Source organism: Pteropus vampyrus, unplaced genomic scaffold (assembly GCF_000151845.1).
Source record: "Pteropus vampyrus isolate Shadow unplaced genomic scaffold, Pvam_2.0 Scaffold509, whole genome shotgun sequence".
Taxonomy (NCBI): domain Eukaryota; kingdom Metazoa; phylum Chordata; class Mammalia; order Chiroptera; family Pteropodidae; genus Pteropus; species Pteropus vampyrus.
This window is the reverse complement of record NW_011889290.1, coordinates 2,057,741-2,077,969: the sequence shown is the minus strand read 5'-3', so window position 1 is coordinate 2,077,969 and position 20,229 is coordinate 2,057,741. Positions and strand designations below refer to the sequence as shown.

Below are 20,229 nucleotides of genomic sequence, written 5' to 3'. Positions count from 1 at the left end.
ATTTAATTTATTTTGGATCAGCCCTTTTAGCAAGGAACTTAAGATTTTACTGCTTTCAAAATCCTTTTGAAACGTTATTTACCCTGTTGCTCACTCAACATCTGAGAAAAATGTGAAAGCGCTTCCAAGAATAGTAAAAACGTGTTTCAAAACATTGGACTGAAACAGGGAACTTAGTTCTATGGTATGGTATGAGAATGTCTAATATACAACAACCTTTATAGAGGCTTTTTCACAGGATTCTTTTAAATAGGAGAATACTCTTAACATATTTCAAATATGAGTCAATATATAAATATTTTTTTAAGACATCTTGTCAGCAACACATCTATTTCATTATGCATAAAATGTAACCACTTTTAGTTTCTAAGTTGCTGAATTATCTAGTATGCTCAGGGGAATTTCTTTAAAGCATTTATTTATTAGGCGTGGGTACTCTTATGTTTTTAAGACTCTTATAGAAAAGTTCTGTATTTTGTAGGATAATCTGCTTTGTAAGCATCTCATTAAGAATTGAATTTCTGTGAAAAGTACGATTGTTGCTGTTCTCATTTGATAGATGGTGATGGCATGTATATATGTGGGAGGGGAGGGATAAATTGATAAATATTGGGGACTCCAGAGTGATGCAGAGGTTTCCAGTATCATAATACCAGATTAGAGAATTAATTCTAGAGTTTCAGAGTTATAGCAATCTTATGTCCAGGTCTTTCCTCCTCCTTTTGGAATATTATAAAAATATATTTTTTATGATACTTTTAGACTAAGTCACTAGAAAATTTAGGTTCAGAATCTCATGCATCTCTGCCGGTCTAGCAATCAGTGTTACGTACCACTGAAATTAGGGACTCTCGGCATGTGTGTGTGAGATTGGTTTTCTAATCTTGGTAGAGTCTGCTGTATCAGAGGTTTAAACATTTTAAGCATCCTTAGTAAACTCTTGAGAAACTAAACTAAAATGCAGATCTATTCATATTTCTGTTATTATACTCCTAATTGGAAATTGAGGATTCTTGCCTTGGTCCTAGTGGCCCTTTCAGACTCTGTGCTTGGCCTCATCTCTACCCTTACCCTGCTGTGCTCTCCCAGGACCCTCACTCTAGCAACATCTAGGCACTTGTAGCTGACTGGATTGGCCAGCTGACATTTTCATGAGTCAGTCCCTTTTACTGAACAGTCCATCTTCCATTCTTCTCCTCTTGCAAGTTTCTACTTCTCTTTTCTTACCCACTTCAAGTTGCTGCCTTTTCTGTGGAGCTTTTCCTAACATTTCTAGGTGTGTTGTTGTGTCCCCTGCTAGGGCTATACTTTGTCCCTGGTTCTGCTGTTGCACCATTGCTACACTGAGGATGCAGCAGGCATAGAGATGGGAAGGTTTGAAGTCACATAGTTTGATATATTGTTTATATTTTTAATTTTCTGTATATTAGGATGTTTCGACATCTTAAGAATCTTTCTGGTTTTAGAGAGACTGCCCCTTCTCGCGGCCAACCAACTCTTAGAAATAGTAAAGGGCCCAATTGGGAGCATATCTTTGATATAAAACTAACTGATCCAGAACCAGACCTCTTCTATATGGCCTTGTACACCCAGAAGACAATATGCCTTTGCCTTAATCATCCCTGTGCCAGGTACCAGGCATCTGGAGACCACTTCTATAATTTAGAGCCTACTGAAGTTATTCAAACTAGCCAAACCTAACCTGCTCTGCCCTTTCTTATGTTTCTATGGGTACCTCAATAAAGGCTCTAGCCTTTGCTTTCCTCTTGCTCCTGCTTTTTGCCTCCTGACCACCCTGAGGCTTCCCCATATGGCTCTGCACAGTGTGCTGTGCTTCCTATTCCTAGGACCCGAGAGTATTAATACATTTTTTTTCTGAGCTTCTGTGGCCACACTGAACTGACCATTACATAAAAGATTACAAAAGAGCTGATTCCGCCCCACCTCAGTTTTATCGAAATATAATTGACATACAGCACTGAACAGATTTAAGATGTATAGCATAATGACTTGACTTATATATATAGTGAAATGACTATTATCTATTATAAGTTTAGTTAACATCCATCATCTCATATAGATACCAAAAAAAGAATGTTTTTTTCCTTGTGATGAGAACTCTTGGGATGTACTTTCTTAACAACTTTCACAGAGACCATATAGCAGTGTTAACTATGGTCATCATGTTGCACGTTACAGCCCTAATTCCTCTTTTTATTTTATAACTGGAAATTTGTATCTTTCTGCCACTTTCATCCAGTTCTCTACCACACTCCCCATTCCCCTCCCTCTAGTAACCATAAGTATAATCTCTTTTTCTGTATTTTTTTTTTCAAAGCCCACATATAAGTGAAATTCTAAAGCATTTGTTTTTATCTGACTTATTTCACTTAGCATGATGCCCTCAAGGGCCATCCATATTATATATGGAAAGTTTCCTCTTTTTTATAGCCGATTAATATTCTAGTGTGTGTGTGTATCTCTGTGCATATCATACCTTCTTTATCTATGCATTCATCAGTAGGCACTTAGATTGTTTTCAGGTCTTGACTATAGTAAATAACGCAGCTATGAACAGCGGGGTGCAGATATCCCTTCAACATACTCAAAATGTCTGATTTTGGGTGTACACTGTTCTTCTTTCTAGCTGTGTCACCTGATCTCAGCTCCTCAAGATTTCGCTTCCTCATCCTTAAAACTGGGATAACAATCAGACCTTGTTGATAGGGTTATTCAGAAGGCTCATGCTTATAGAATACTTCTACTAATTCTGTCCTGTGGTAAATATTGTCTGTTATTTTTGTTATTACTGTAATTATTACATATATTGATTGATACAACTCTCTCATTTACCACATTTTCATTTCTTGAAGAGCAAAACTTGTCTCTGTAACCCTCTATCTAGAATACCAATAAGTATTTGACACATAGGTGAATGAAAAAATACATATGGCAGGGAAGATTGGAGCCAACGTATGAAATGCCCATATTAAAAACATTTATTTGGTTAGGCTTTTGGGAATGGAGGCGTTAGTTAATTGGGAGTTTTGAGTTCTTTACTAGAAAGTTTAGTTTTAATCAGATGGTCCAGTGGTTTCTAACTGTGTTTTGAAGAGGCCCAAGTGTCGTGGAGATGCATCAAGGTTTGCTAAGGGGTTGGGGGTTGGGGTATGACACAGAGGGGAGTGAGAGGCCAAGTGCATGGGAGGGACTCTCACTTCTCCCAAATCCTTCCACAGCTACCCCCGCCCTCGAGGCAGACTGTTCTGTGGTGATCCCTTTCATGTGTCAGATGATTGCTTATATTTCACTGGAAAAGAAGTTTAGTTATATTAGTAGCACAGCCCATTTACTCTGGTGTGCTGGGTGTATGATGGCTTAGATACTAGAGGCAGGATGACCAAAGCAGTGCTCAAATGATGTGGATAGAAGGTGATGGCAGCTGCAAATCTGAGAAGCACCCTGGGGAGCTCACAAGGTACTATAGAGTCTGTGGTGCTCTTCAGTTGGCAATATGGCAGAGAAGAGCCCATTTGTATCTTCATGTTTCAAGATAAGGAGGCCAAACTGATTGATGAGATGGTTTTTGATATATAAGTTGCAGACAGGGCATTGACATGTCTCCTGGAGTTTAGTATTTGTGAGATTAGAAACCCAAGGACATTGAATTTTATTTTACTGAGCAATTATGTGCTGCATGCTAACTACCAGCAGACAATGTGATTGGTCATGTGAGCATGATGAATGTGTGGATCATGATGAGCAAAGTGGTTGTGGTCCTGTTTTCATGGATCCTAAAGTCAGTGGGGAAGGCACATAATCCATTGTCACTGACACATAATGAGACACGTGACAATAGCTGTGAAGGAGAGAACTGTGTTTTGTTTCTGGCGAGGTTGTGGATCTGACTTAGGGTGGAGCAAATCAGGAAGGAGTTTCTGAAGAAATGATTGTTAAACTGACATGTAGAATTAAGGGAGTAATACTAAGTGGACATATGAAGGACAAAAGTCGTCAGGAGAATTGAGGAAGAGGGAGCAGCCTGTGTGAAGCTAAGAAAGGACAGATTATAGAGCCCAAAGAAGGTCAGTGTGGCCTGCAGGCGGAGCACTGGGAGGAAGGACTGGGTTAGCCTTGAACCATGTAGTTCCTGACAGCTAACTATAAATGCAAGGAGTGGAAACTCTTTCCTCTGAACTCCGCCCTTCCCACCACCCTTGCCCTGTCTGACCTTTGGTTTGCCACTCTCATTCTTTTGGGCCTTGTATTAGTTTGCTAGTGCTGCCATAACAGAGTACCACAGACTGGGTAGATTAAACAGAAATTAATTTTCTCGCAGTTTTGGATGCTAGAAGTTTGATCAGGGTGTCAGCAGGGTTGGTTTCTTTAGGGGCCTTGAGGAGAATCTGCTCCAGGCCTCTAACCTTACTTTTGGTGAAAAAAAAATTTTTGAGGAGGGGAGAGGAGCAGTATTTGGTGAACCTTGGCTGGTGTAAGTAAGCATCACTCCAATGTCTGCATTCATCTTCACATGATGTTCTTCCTATGTGTGTCCAAATTTCCTCTTTTTTATAAGGACACCAGTCACATAGGATTAGGGCCCACTCTACTCTAGTATGCCCTCATCTTAACTAATTTCATCTACAATGACCCTATTTCCAAATAAGGTCACATTTTGAGGTATATGGGTTAGGACTTCAATATATAAATTTTCAGGGGGACACAATTCAACCCATAACATTTTTAGCCTGATATTATGTTTTTAGAAAATAGCCCTTTCAAATATGAACATGAATTTTCTCTCTTTTTTGTCTTAAGGCCTAGAAATGGAAACATAAAATTGAAACGGGCTTGTAGTAAATGTGCAGTAAAATTTAGATAATAAGGTCCTTGTTCAAGTGCCACAATTTACCTCCACCTTATAAGAAAATACAAGTGCTCATTGTTGGCCATTAACCTATTAGACAGTTGCTGCCAAATGGATATTATTCGCCTGAAACCAGTGGGATCCAAATTTATGCTATAGGAGGGTAGGGGGAGAGAAGGAAAAGGAAGAAGGACACAGAGGCAGAGGCAGAGAATGTAACCCAAACTAAACCCAGACATCCTGGCATGGAATTAGTGTTTGCACAATGCGCCAAATAGACACTTGAAGACTGTGGTGCCATAGTGTGTGGCTGCTGGGCCACGACTGTAGCTGTTGGTAGGTAATCGTCAGATGTCCTGTGTATGGAAGGTGGCTTCCAGCCACCTGGTCATCCTTCCTTTCCATTCTGTGGTTTCCTAAGACTAGGGACCTATTGGCAGTTCAAACAAACAGTTTTTAGGTGATGGTAATTTTTCTCTCCTTTCTCTGTATTCCTGCCTGCTCAGAGTTTCTATTCAACTACAGGTCACTGTTAATTTTATGAAGGTGAAATTTATCTGGTAGATTCCCACCTGTAGGCATATAAGCTGGCAACTGTTTTTGTGTGTTAGTGTCTGTGCTGCACGTTATTAAATATTTTGAATTTCACCCATATGTATGTGGGTGTGATAAGCAGGTCTCTGACCCATTTGGAGCATGGAATTAGAGTTGGAGGAAGCTTGTTGGTTTTCTGGACTAACTTCCTACCCAGTGTGGATTTTTTTCCTCCTACCGCAGTATAACAACTGATTCTACACTCTCCCTAAGAGTATCTAAATTGACTAGAAACTTCTTACTGCAAAAGATCATGGAAGGCTTCATGTTGGGCCAACCCTACCCCCTTTTAGTATTTTTTTGTTTTTTATTGACTCCTTTGTAGTTAATTTTTTCTGTTTTTTGTTTGTTTGTTTGCCCTTCAGTTACTTGAAAGTACTGCTATTTTGTCCCCCCTTTGAATATTGTTCCCTGGGAACAACACTTCTTTCATTCTTTTATGCCACTTCTTGTCACCCTCCAAAGCCACTTTAGCTTGTCAGTGTCCCTCAGAAGACTTGAAACACCTTCTAGAGGTTGTGGTTTCATCAGGGTAGAGTGCAATAGAATCTACTAATTGTTAATGGGATGGTTAGCTCAGTTGGTTACATGTTGTATTTCCCAAAGCAGTGTGTTCTGCCACTTTGAAGTCAGCTGGAATCCAGGTTCATAGTGCCTTAGGTCACCTCACCCCAAATGGTTAACTTCTTGCAACACTTCTCAAAAAACTCTATGATTCTGTATTGGTTGAATATAGTTCATATCTTTTTGCCTGAATTAAATGCCTTCCATAATGTGTCTTAGGTCGGGATTTCCCAGACTTTGTTAGTGGAGTACTAGGTCTGCCATTGTTAACAGTGTTTTACCATTAGCCCTACCCCTCAGAGGGAGTGAGGATTCTGCCATTAAATAAATTGGGAAAACTTCTTTCTAGATACCCCTCATGCTGATTCACAAGATATATTTGTATGCTGATGTTTTTGAGAGGTCTTTAGATATGTATTAGTTTCCTCGGGCTGCTATAACAAATTTGTCACAAACTGAATGACTTAAACAACAGATTTATTCTCCCCCAGTTCTGAAGGCTAAGTGTTTTCGGGGTGGTACTCTCTCTAGAGGCTCTAGGGGAGAATTCATTCTTTGCTCTTCCAGCTTCTGGTGGCTGCTGGCATCCCTTGACTTGTGGCGGTATCACTACAGTCTGTTTCTTTGGTCACATGGTCTTATCCTAGTCTGTGTGTTTTCTATCTATGTGAAATCTCTCTGTGCTTCCCTCTTAAAAGGACACTTGTGATCGAAATTAAGGGCCCATCCAGATAATGCAGAATAATCTCCCTATCTCAAGATGCTTATCTTAATCACATCTGCAAAGACTGTATTTTGATATAAGATCCCAGAGTTGGTAGTCCATCTCATCATTGTTTCACTACTGATCATCAATCCCCACCTCTCTCCCTCTCTTCATTAAATTTGTATGTTTTCTGGCTACATTCCTGGTACTGTGGTAGATAAAGAGGATTAAAGAAAGACACAAGTCTTCACAAAATGTATCCATTCTTTTGGCATCTATTCCTGCTATATTTCTAGGTGTATTTTCCATTCCAGTGATTAGGATGTGGCTATGACCTTGGAGGACCATTATTTAGCCTATCACAGTAACTAAACAGCTGATCATCTTTTGTCCATTCATGACCAAGTAGCACTTAGCTCACACCTCTCACATACATTCCTCCTCGCCCCAGATTGCTTTTCCTTTTCACCTACATTGCAGGGTTGCCCACCCCCCGGGCTGTGGACTGGTCAGTGGCCTGTTAGGAGCCAGTCCACACAGCAGGAGATGAGCAGTGTGCCAGCAAATGAAGCTTCATCTATATTTGCAGCTGCTCCCCAGCACTAGCATCACCGTCACCGCCTCAGCCCCACCTCAAAAAGGCTGGGGGCCACTGATCTACAACACTTATCTTAAAGCTCAAGTCTCTCTTCTTTCACAATTACTTCTTATCAGTCTTGGCTCCATATTTTTAATTGGGAAGTAGTTTGGTTTATATTTTTTAACACACTTTGCACCTCTTGTGTCATTTCTCATTAAACTCTGTGCGATTGTTGATCTTTGGACATTGAGATAGTGGGCAAGAGTCTCTGGAGTAAGACTGATTAATAGCTTTGTGACTTTGGGTCAATCATTGTGATAGGAGGATAATTCGACTAAATACTTTAAAGGACTGTTGTGAAAAATACATAAGTTAATAAGTGTAAACTGCTGAGAACACAGCCTGTGACTGTACTGTCCAAAACTGTAGCCATAAGCTATATGTAGCTATTGAACAATTAAGATGTGGCTGTCACAACTGAGGAATGGAATTTTTGGGAGGGGGAAGAAGGGAAAGTAGATTAGGATAAAAGGGGTTAAATATATGGTGACGGAAAGAAATTTAACTTTGGGTGGTGAACACACAATGCAATATACATATGACATATTATTGGATTGTACACTTGAAGCATATAATTTTGTTAACCAATGTCATCCCAATAAATTTAACAACAAAAAAACAAGCCATATAAAATATATTTCTGTCAAGCATAATATTCTTTTGATAGAACTACATTTCACTTTAACTGATGTATTTCACACAGTTCTTGTTGGTGTCAACTAATTTATTCACTTTGAATGTTTTTTCTTTGTTCTAACAGTATAGTGTGTTTATTTGAATATTTTACACAGGGAGCATAACTTACAATGATACATGTTTATTGTATTAAATCAAAATGTTTATAATTTTAATTAAAATATAATTCTTTTTCTAGTTAAAAATACAGGCCAGTTTAAAAAAATTAAAACAAAGGCACTTTACTACTGCAGAATTGAATTCAGATGCAGAAGCTACTACTATGATCAGAATAGTGAAGATGAAAAAAGAAGCTGGGAAATATGACTACTGGCATTTGTAATTTTCTATGCCACAGCAAGACAGAAAAGCAAAGCTGTTTGTCGAGCAAAAATTAAAGAAAATAAAGTGTGTAATATTAAAAGTTATTTTCAAACAAATCCATAGTGGATTTGATAAGGAATTTTCTTTCTAAGGTCAAAAAGAAATTAACCCATTTGGTTGCCCAAAATCTGAATTAAATATCCAACAAATTTAAAATTTTTAACAGGATGTGAACTTGTAACTTTGGCCACCCTTAAAATGGCTTGGATTAATACACAAAAGAGGAAACCATTTTTATATGTGGAGATGGTAAAATAAATCATTTTAGTTGCCAAAGTTTTATTAGAAAATTATGAGAAAACACAAAAATATATTTTACAAAAACTCAGACTCATAATTGCCTATAGTAAATTTGCCTGTAGTAAAAAGGTTTTAAATTTCTGGCCCAAAATACCAAATTTTTAGCATAGATATTTTTGGATGTCTTACATATGATGGATATGAAAAAATTAATTTCTATCACAACAAATAGTACCAGCTATGTTAGGTCAAATATCCACATTTATTAGAATTTGAAAATGAGAGTAGATTTCTCTTATTGCTTTATTCTATTATATTCTGACACAAACTGTGAAAAGCATCATAGACCTTAGTTAAAATTGTTCAATGTACACATGAAAATCTATGAATCATTGCCAGTTTACATACCTGTTAAAGGAAATAGAAGACAATGAAGGCAGTGATCTTATGCTGTTAGCCAGCACTCATTGATAGAGTCATGGATGAGTCTTAGAAAATTTTCTGTAATATTTCCTCCAATATAAGATTTTCTACTTTGAAACAAAATGCTTATGAAACTGCATATAAGGGGGGACTACTGTACATGCACACAAAAGATCATTTTTTTAGTATACTTGAGTTATTTTAAGCAGTTATTCTTAATAGTGGATTATTGCAAAAGTAATTAATACTGATTTAAAAAGCTATTTTGCACTAAACTGTATGTTTTTACATACACTTATTAGTTAATTGTAAAGCTTTAAAAACTCTGGCATCTTGTTTTGATAGAAACATTTTTATTGTGACAAGGAGAAGTATTGTGGAAATAATACTGTAGTTAAGATTAGACAAATTGGTTTCATATTCAGCCAAGTTATCTAACTACCTCTATGACCTTGAACAGAGGATTTAGCTTTTTCAACTTCAATTTTCTAATCTGGAAGAATAGGGATAATATCAGCTACTTCACCAGGATGTTGTGAGATAGAAATGGGAAAAATATTTTAGAGTACTTAGCAGGCATAAGGAATTATAGAAATGTAAGATATTATTATTTTGGTAGAAATAATAGTATATACTTTGAAGAACATATGTGCTATAATGTAAGGTTATGTCTATTGAAAGGTAATACCCTATCTGAATTTTAAGCCTAGTGTTTTGATAGAAAAAAATAGTTTAATTTTTCTAATTCTGTTATCTAAATCTGAAAAAGTGTAGCCGAACATCTCAAATAAGTCATAAATATTAGGAGAGAATAGCTGGGAAACAAAGCAGTAGTTAGAAATTTAAATATTATAACATTAGATCAAAGGTGGATGTGATCAGGTTAGATTGAATTAGAGACACTTGATTATCACTCCAAGACCCTGGCAAGGCTGGAAGTTTGGAGCTTGGTGCTACTGTGACCAAGATGGGAAGTTGTGTACAATTCCTGTTAGAATAGGCATTGTTTTTCACCAGAGAATATCCATCTCCTCACCCCCAGGTCCCCTAATCACCCCCCGCCCACCACCACTGCATACACACTCCCCACCTCTGTCTGCCCAAACTCTAGTCTTCAATGGAGTGTAATTTTGACAGTGTTTTCTATCAGTCCTTTTAAGTGAAGATTTTAAAAAGTATACAGTTGAATAACAGCTAAGCCCCATTGCTATTTGTGAAAGAAAGAAAAATGACAAAATAAAAACAACTTAAACCACAAGCCCTATAGAAGTTCGAACTGTCATTTGAGTATCTCACAAACAATTCCTTTCACCATCTCTGTTTCTGTGTTAGGACTGAGCTATCTAGAAATGAGCCTGGATTTTAAGTCCTAGAAGGCAGTGGCACTGAAGAGAGCTGCAAGTATGATGGAGGCATATATTTTTAAATATGTGATTTTCCCCCCCTAAAATGGTTTTTGAAACCTTCTCTTAGTGGCAGAACCCTAACAGACAATATATAGAACAACCTAACAAATACAGAGATTTCCTAGTCCACAAAATTGAGTTTTACCAGCTGAACCTACTCCCAGACTCCACACCTCAGTGAAATCTACGTTGTTTATACCTGTTAGGAACTCTATAATCATTCCTGCAACATTTCATTCTTTATCTGTCCTTGGGCTCTGAATGTTAGTTAGTTTTATTAGTTTTATGGTATGCAACTTTCTGGGTGGATGCTTACACATTTCTTCATTTACATTCATGTACATATGCTTCATCTATCTTTCAATGATTGTAAGTTATGCAAATCACAGTTCTTATTTTGAATCTTCAGTGATTTACAGGGAGCTGGTAGATGACATTTCTGTCATAGCATTCACTTATTTTTAGAACATTCTTAACTGAATTGTGCTAATTAATTATGTCCCTGAAAGAAATTGGCGTAAAAAGAGCAAGAATATTTATAAATAGTTAAACTCTATATATCACCAAGAGTGACATTTTAGAAGCAACCTATTAAATGAATGTACAATAAAATGGTGAAAGATATAGTCATCAATTTTTTTTATTTTTATGGCCTTTTAAAAACAAAAAGATGTTTGTTTTTGTCTTCCTGAATCAGGACACAAATTATAAAAAGAAATGTACAAGGAAATGTTAATAAATCAGATAAATAGTAAAATTTCATAATTCTCTTCAGTACTGTTTTTTTCTTCCAAATTGAAGGTTTTTTTTTTTTTTTTTAAATTAATCTTGGCCTTGAACACCGGACAAAATGCAGTTCTGTTTTAGTTTGAGTACCTGCAAAAAATCATTTCCTCTATAAATCACTTGGATGATTAGAACTACATAAGCATGTACTTTGCAAAGAAACAGCCTTTAATTGTATGGCCTTTCACTTTGAGAGATAATGAGAAAGGGAAAAGGAAAGGGAGAGGAACTCTTTAAAATTTGTACAATTTTAATTTATATGTGCATATATATATGCACACATATATTTACTACAAAGAAATTATTTAAAATTTAAAAAAAAATCAATTACAGTTTACATACAATATTGTATTAGTTTCAGGTGTACAGCAGAATGATTAGACATTTATGTAACTTACTAAGTGATCATCCAGATAAGTCTAGTACCCATCTGACACCATATATAGTTATTACAGTATTATTGGCTATATTCCCTTTGTTGTACTTTACAGCTCTTTGACTGTTTTTATAACTGGCAATTTGTATGTCTTAATCCCTTTCCAACTCCCCTCCCCTCTGGCAACCATCAAAATGTGCTCTGTATCTATGAGTTTGTTTGTTCGTTTGTTTTTTAGATCCACATGTAAATGAAATCATATGGCATTTGTCCTCTCTGACTTATTTCACTTAACATAATACCCTTTAGGTCCATTTATATAGTCGCAAATGGCAAGATTTCATTCTCTTTTATGCCTGAGTAATATTCCATTGTATACATGTGCTACCATGTCTTTATCCATTTGTCTATTGATGTATACTTTGGTTGCTTCCACACCTTGGCTATTGTAAATAATGCTGCAGTGAACATAGGGGTGCATATGTCTTTTTGAATTAGTGTTTTGTATTTCTTTGGTTAAATACGCAGAAGTGGGATTGCTTAGTCATGTGGTGGTTCTATTTTTAATTCTTTGAGAACCTCCATATAATTTTCCATAGCAGCTGCACCAATTTGCAATTCTGCCAACAGTGCATGAGGGTTCCTTTTCTCCACATCCTTGCCAACACTTATTTTTTGTTGTTTTATTGATATTCCAATTTCTGACAGGTGTGATTTTAATTTGCATCTCCGTGATGATTAGTGATGCTGAGCATCTTTTCATATTTCTGTTAGTCATCTGTATGTCTTATTTGGAGAAATGTCTATTCACTTTGCTTATTTTTTAAATTGGATTGTTTGTTTTTTTGACTTTAAGTTATATGAGTTCCTTGTATATTTTGGATGTTAACACCTCATCAGATGTGTCATTGGCAAATATCTTCTCCCACTCAGTAGGTTATCTTTTCCATTGTTGCGCAAAAATTCTTTAGTTTCATATCCTATTTGTTTCTTTTTTCTCCCTTGCCCTAGTAGACATATCCAAAAAAATATTACTAAAAGCAATGTCAAAGAAGTACCTCCCTATGTTTTCTTCTAGAAGAATAAAACTATGTTTTCTTTAATTGTTTTGGGTCTTACATTTAAGTCTTTAATCCATTTTGAATTTATTTTTGTATTTGATATAAGAAAGTGATCCAATTTCAGTCTTTTGTATGTGTCTGTCTAGTTTTCCCAACACCATTTATTGAATGGACTGTCTTTATCCCATTGTATATTTTGCCTCATTTTTCATAGATTCATTGATCATATAGATGTGGGTTTATTTCTGGTTTCCCTATTCTGTTCCATTGATGTACATGTCTGTTTTTATGCCAACACCATGCTGTTTTGATTACTATATACTTGTAGTATAGTTTGATATCAGGTAGCATGATAACTCCAGCTTCGTTCTGCTTTTTCAAGATTACTTTGGTTATTTGGGGGCTTTGTGGTTCCATATACATTTTAGGATTATTTGTTCTAGTTCTATGAAAAATGCCATTGATATTTTGATAGGAATTGCATTGACTTTTGATAGGAATTGCATATTGCTTTAGGTAACATGAACCTTTTAACGATGTTAATTCTTCCTATGCATGAGCATGGTATACGCTTCCATCTATTTGTATTTTCTTCAGTTTCTTTCTTCAGTGTCTTATAGTTTTCCAAGTACAGGTCTTTATCTTCTTGGTTAAATTTATTCTTAGGTATTTTATGTATTTTTTTGATACAATTATAGATGGGATTGTTTTCTTAATTTCCTTTTCTCATTGTTTGTTACTGGTCTATACAAATGTAGCCAATTTCTTAATATTAATTTTGTGTCCTGCTACTTTACTGAATTCATTTTTCAATTCTAATAAATTTTTGGTGGAGCCAAGAAATTATTTTTAAGCATGAAGTTTACCAGTAATTTATTATTAACTTCCCTATTGATCTTTACATATCTTTGTCAGTGTATTTGTAGCCCTGAGTTTAAAAACTTTCAGTTAGAATATTGTTCTAAACTTGAACGGAGTTATTCACACTAGTACTGAACTGGCCAGTTAGGCAAGTCTTTTAAAGGTTTTTGAAAGAAATATTCATTTTGTATTTCCCCTGTTTTTTTTCCCCACCTTGATTTCATGCTCAAGTGTGGTGATTTATGTATCCAAGTCACCGTGCCATCCAGTATAAAAAGGATCTGTATGGTAGTATTTTATAACTTTTCTTTTATGCATACAGCCTTGCTACCCTCTCTCCATGACTTGTGTATCAGTTGGTTTTCTCTCATAGCAGAATGTTTGGATTACAGGTTATCTGTACAGGTTACCTGGTTAATATTCTCATCCTGTCCCCCTGTGGGTTGGCTGATGCACGTGAAATGTGGGGGCTCCATCCTGTGCTGAAGTATAATCCTATCTAGGCCAGCAAATGCCTAGGTTCCCAGATACTTCTCAGAGGGATAGGGCAGGGACTAAATCTCTTCCTTCCTGTCCTCTATTCTATAAGACCTATATCCCAAGTGACTGTTTCATGTTCATTAATCTGGGATACTTTGCATTGTTAATAAATTCTATAAAGACCAAAATTTATGTTAAATTACTGTAGGCCTATCATTATAGAGTGATTGATCTCATTAGTGAAGCAAATTGCCATATAAATAATTCATTACAAATATACACAGTTCCAATCTTTGCTCTGGCTACTGAGATCTTGGGTAGTTACTTAGTCTCAATTTACCTCACTTTGCTCATTTGTAAAATGGAAATACTAATAGTGCCAACTATGTAGAGTGAAGACTTAAAAGTTAGTGTAAAGCATTTAGAGCATGCCTGTTATATACTTAATGCTATGTAGGAGCTTACTATTATTATTACTATTATTACCATCATTTGTAGTAATAGTAGTTTCTTCTAAAGGATAAAAACTTCAGCATGCCAAGAATGGGAGAGTATGAGAGAGAAAAGCACAAGAGGGTCAAACTAAAGGAGCTTACATTTAAAAAAGGAAAGATAATCAGTGGGATACAGTATTCTTTGGGCATACTTTTATTCATGTGGAGTCGTAGTTTTATATTATGTATACCTAGCACACATGTAGGCTGTTAATAAATGCCTTTGGATTTGCTTTGAGACTTTTAAAAACATTTTTTGGAACTATGTTTGGAATATCTCCTGTGTGTTGGCTTCCTTCTGATCATGTAATTAGAATTACCTTTCTATACTTTATTAATAACTGTTTCCTTTCCTTCCCCTTATTTTATCTTTTAATCTCATTTTCCTTATAACATTTGCCTAAGCTACAGAAATTTATTTTTGTGGAAATTAATGATATTACAAATGCTGGGTTGTGCAAATATGCCTGGAGTCAGATTTTGGTGTTTGCATTTTTCCTTGCTCATTAAACTAAGAGTTTACAATAATTATTTGCAATTTGATGGGAATGTGCATTTTAAGCCAGGTCGTTGTGGGAATTCTACCACTGAAAATCTGCTAACCTGTCTCAAATAGTTTTTGAATGGCTTTTATTGGAGATAAAAATTAGTCAATTTTATATATGTTCTATATGCACATAAGAGCAAATCAATTGGCAAAATACATTAAAATATATTAAAAACATGAGATAAGAATAAATAATTCCCAGAAGAAACAGACTATGTGGTTACAAACAAATAGAAAACTCGTCGGTCTTAATACTAATCCAAAAATGAAAAGAAAAACAGGTCACTTTTTAACCTATCAAACTGGGAAAAAAATGTTTTCTAAAAATTAACCTTGTAGGTCACTTCTTTCCTCTATGATTTTTTTTCACATGTAAATCTTTTTGAAACATTTACCATGGACATAAAACTTAACATTACAATCTTTTGAAATTGAGCGTGTTTTGTGGGAAAGAATTCAAGGTGCTGTTAGACCAATATGTAGGATGACTGGAGGTATCTGGCCTCTTTCTAAAATATTGCTTTTAACTTTTCAGCTCATCACGATTTACTGGAAGGTCTTGTGTTTGGCAGCAGAGCCATTGTCACTTCTTGATGTGTGTAAAGAACTAATAAGCACCTGCTTACAGGCTCTTGGCCTAGCAGACAGTTAGAGGGGAGGAGTAGTTATAGAAAGAGTATCTTAGCTGCTGGGCACAATCAATTCTTTATTATTTAGAGTTTGTTGATCACATTTCTGGATTCCTGTGTTCCTCTCTGCCAGGATCAAAGGATGTGAAAGTCAGTTCTTTGGCAACTGCAGCTCTTATGGGGAAATAATTTTCAACATTTAAAGACTACAGGAGATGTGAGTTTTGAATATTGATGGTGTTCTTGTTTATTGTCTACCAGTCAATCAGTTAATTATCTCTCTACTGGTAATTGTTGGTTATATTCTTGTTTTTTACTCTAGTAATGCATCAGTGTGTTTTACTTGGTTTTCAACTGTAGACATTAATCCAGTCTCTTTATTTTTTAGTGAAAAATTCTGAGGTCTGGGAGTCCGGAGATCTGTGTTTTTTGTTTGTTTGTTTGTTTGTTTGTTTTTTCCTGCATGCAGGTTTGTGCTACTTTCTGACTGTGACTGTACACTAAACGTTTAACTGTTTTGAATCTCAGTTACCTGATATGTAAAATGAGAGAGTTGGATTAATTAATCTCTATGGTCTTTTGAATTCTGTGAGTCTGACAAATTTTATCTGGTGATTTGTGTTACAAACATGAGCCAGGTTAAAATCCTTTTCAAATATATTCTGCCTCTGGGTTCTTCACACTACAGTGGTTAATCTTCCCATTGGAAGTTTTCATTCTAATTCAAAATAGCATTCTCTGTTAATTATTGAGGTGTTTGTATTCTGTTATTGGAGATATAGATTACTTTCATAACTGTAATTGTGATTAGCCTGAAAGATGCTTTTTTTTTAGAATAATTAGAATACATAGAGTTAAAGAGCTTGAAAGGCGGTATAAATTAGTGCTTTCTCTTCTTACAGGAATATTCTATTTCCTGATGCTTGAGATGGTCTAAACAAAGAAATTCATTTTATTAGTGGCATGATTTCTTTTGCCCAATACTACTTATCTTATTCCGTTCAAAGAAGCTGCCAAAAGGTGCTTAGACAGAAACATACAGTATGATTTAGCATGTAGTTCAGAGGGACCCTGTTCTCAAATCGTATATGAGAAAGTATCCTGTTCATTTTGTCCTTCTGGGCTATAAGTGAATCCTGTTTGAACAGAGAAGAGAAATGTTAGTCTCTCTTCTCTGTGGGAGGGTAAGCTGCTTGGCATGCACATGTGTTTGGACCTGGAGTGGAAACGAGTGTCAGTCAGTGCTTATTTCAGCCTTCTATGGCCATTGGGAGATGGAGGAAACTTTCTGTGTCTCCTTTAGTTTTTTATAGATGTGAAATTTTAGGTAGTTTTCATACTACAACCAAGATATAATTCAATTAATTTCTGGAATTGCTCTTAATTTTTATAGCTGTTTAATTGAAATATTTCTGAGTACTCCGTGAAAGGTATAGAAGAGATACCCAAATATAGGGACAGTAGGCACCAGGCACACCTAAATCTGGCCCTGTTGGACCCTGGGCAATCGCCCTGCCTCCTTGGCCCTAGAGTCCAAAACATACATCTACCACAAATCCAAGTCCACCTCCAAACAACACTATACTGCTTCCCAAGTAGTGCACGTGCCCAAACGAGACCTGAGAAATCTTAGATACTGTGTCCTGTTTGTCTCCTCTGAACTCTGGAGTGTTCTAAAATTATGTGATATCTCTGAGTTTGAGTCACCTGATTAAAACTAGAAGTACTATTTAATCACTCTGTAATGGAAAATGACTAAAAGAATTTGTTTTAAAAATTAATCCGCTTATGGTCCTTTATTATTTTGTTAGATTTTGACATGCTTTAGTAGGTCCCAGGTAAAGGACGATGAGAAAGGAGGTTGTTTCCTAAGTCAAAATAATGGGAGACCTGGATTCTAGTCCTGGCTTCATCACTAGTAGTATGATATTAGGCAGGTTAGCTAACCTCCATGTGCCTTGGTTACCTCAGATGCCAAATGACTACTTGCCTTCTAGGCCTAGTTCTTATAAGAATAAGAAATATTTCTTTCTTGAAAATATTAAAGCCATGACAATTACTTAAAACTACATAGCATTTAGTATGAAATGAGTACTCTGAATAACCATGTGTAAAAATAAATTTAAGAGTCACAATTGGGACATTATTTCTCCAATTAAAAAGTTTTCTGTAACAAGAATTGAACCCAGGGTGGAATTTGTATCAGTTTAATTGTGTTCATAGCAAATGAGTTGGAAATTTAGTTCATTAGCTCCTTGATTTCTGAGGAGTTAAGTGTCAGGATTTAATGTTGGTTGCACATTCTCAGGTGCCATGACGTTTCAGTTGTCAGTCTGATTGAGGCATTCTCTAACAGCCCTTTTCTTCTAGAGGAGGCAGAAATAATAATCCCCACTGGCTCGGTGCATGCCTGCCTGCTTAGATACTGTGTCTCCCCATGGAGTCCCCTCAGGGACCTGGGGAGAGGACGAAGGGAGGCCAGCTGGGTTCCCTGGGCCAAAGACCAGGAGACTTCGCTCTGCTCCATTTCCCACTCATTGTGTAGCCCTGGCCCTATCACTTGAGAGACCTGGCAAGGAAATGAGGAGGAAGTGAATGCCACTGCTGGTTCAGAATGTTCCAGTGTTGTTGGAAAGTTTGAGAAGTAGCCTGGGTAAGGAGAACAAGACCTTACTGACAGGATTTGGTCCTGGTCAGGTCTGTTTCACATCAGCTTTCTAAATAATCACAGCTCTCTCTGTCTCCATGGATTTCCAGCACGTTCACCTCTGCCTTTAAAAAATGAAGAAACAAAAAAACAAACAAAAGAAAAACATTTTGTGCAACCAAAGAAGAACATAAAGCATTTTAACTTTTTATTCCAAGAGAAATTATAAAACATGGAAAGTATAGGTATTGCCTGCTTCAAAATGACACCAAGAAAAAAACTAAACAAAACATATTTTCTAGGGCTTTCCAACCTATTGTAAAATTATTATTCTTATTGTAAATTCTTTTTCTATTAAGCTGTTTTCTCAGTGATTGATTTATAAGACTAGTGACTGTTTTCACATTTCCAATGGTCATGTAGAGCAACCTGGCTTGTCCTGGTCTGAATTATTTAGCCTTCTTATCTGACTTAGTTTGCATATTAGGTATATAAATATTATGCAATTGTGTGTATCATAAGATTGAAAGGAAAAGAAATATGCCAAACCTTTTCTCTTCTCCACATGAGTCTATAAACCAGAATATTTATGTCAAAAAGTTAGAAGAAAATCTTCTGGAGGTTTTTTACGAACCACAAAATATGTCCTTTGTATACCTTGCCTTATCATCCTGCCTGAGTTTATGCATGCCTTCTGCATTACTGCAGTAAATATTCTCTTGGCAGTCCTGTCACTTTCAGGACCCATAGGTGTCTCCAATTTCTGCCTTAAGTCAAGTAATGATAATACTAATGGTTTCTTGATTTTTTTCCCCTCATATATCTGGTAGGAACTTTCGAAGCTGAAAGGGATATTTTAAGCTTTTTTAAATGGAAGAAACTAATGAAAACCTAAATATTCCCAACTACTGTGGAGTACACAAAATGAAGTCTGATGAGATGGAGGGGACCTACCTAGACTAAAAGCAGAAGAGCAGTTATAGGATTACTTGCAAAATGTTTACACAATTCATTTTCTGAGCAAAGCTGGTGACTTCTTATAGTACCTCTAGAATGATGATTTCTCACCTTTTGTCCTTTTAATAGTTGAATTAGGTGACTCCCTTACTTTCCCTAAAAGTGGCACGTGAAATATTTCAGTTTAAATGGACCCCCCATTACTCAGCAAATTTTTAAAGAATTATTAAAATCCAGTTGAAAAACCTCTGCTTAGTTAGACAGCTTCATCTTAATGTAGAGATTAACTAACTGCATGATTTAAGAGACATGCAAATTAAGTACTTATTATTTTATAAAAGATAAACACCCTCCTTTTATTTAAAGTTCATGTACATGTACACACGCATATTCAGTGATAATAATATAAATCTGATCATGACCACCACCCCCTCCACCCTGACTCTTGTCTTGAAACCCTTTCTTTAGTGACTTTCCATAATCTTTGGTTAGAAGCAAACTCCCACCAGTGCCTAGAAGGGCTCCCTGCAAAGGCATTCACCTTCTTCCTCTCTACCTTGGTGGGTTTTTTTTTTTTTCAGTAATGTCAGCACTCTGGTATTTTCTGCCTCCTGCTCACACTGGCCTTGCCCTTTCCCGAAGTCTCCATAGCTACCATTTCATCCCTTCCCCAGTGATTCTTTTTTTACAGTCCCCCAGAATGTCAGATTTTTGTTTTATCTTCCTACAGTACCAAGGCCTTCTGCTTTGCCTCCCGTATTTTGCATATTTTACACAGCTAGTAAGTGGCAAAACCTAAACCTAAATCCATCTGATTCTGAAGTGTCATGTTTTCCCTGTTGTCCCATATTAACTTTCTGTATTTCAGTTTCTTTCTCTGTGGGTATGACTA

At 36.2% G+C, this 20,229-nt stretch overlaps 1 protein-coding gene across 7 annotated transcripts in view; it reads left to right on the top strand.

Annotated features, from left to right (window-relative positions):
• The window catches only part of GMDS (GDP-mannose 4,6-dehydratase), a 602,961-nt gene that overhangs the window by 117,512 nt on the left and 465,220 nt on the right, over nt 1-20,229 (top strand). The window lies entirely within an intron of this gene.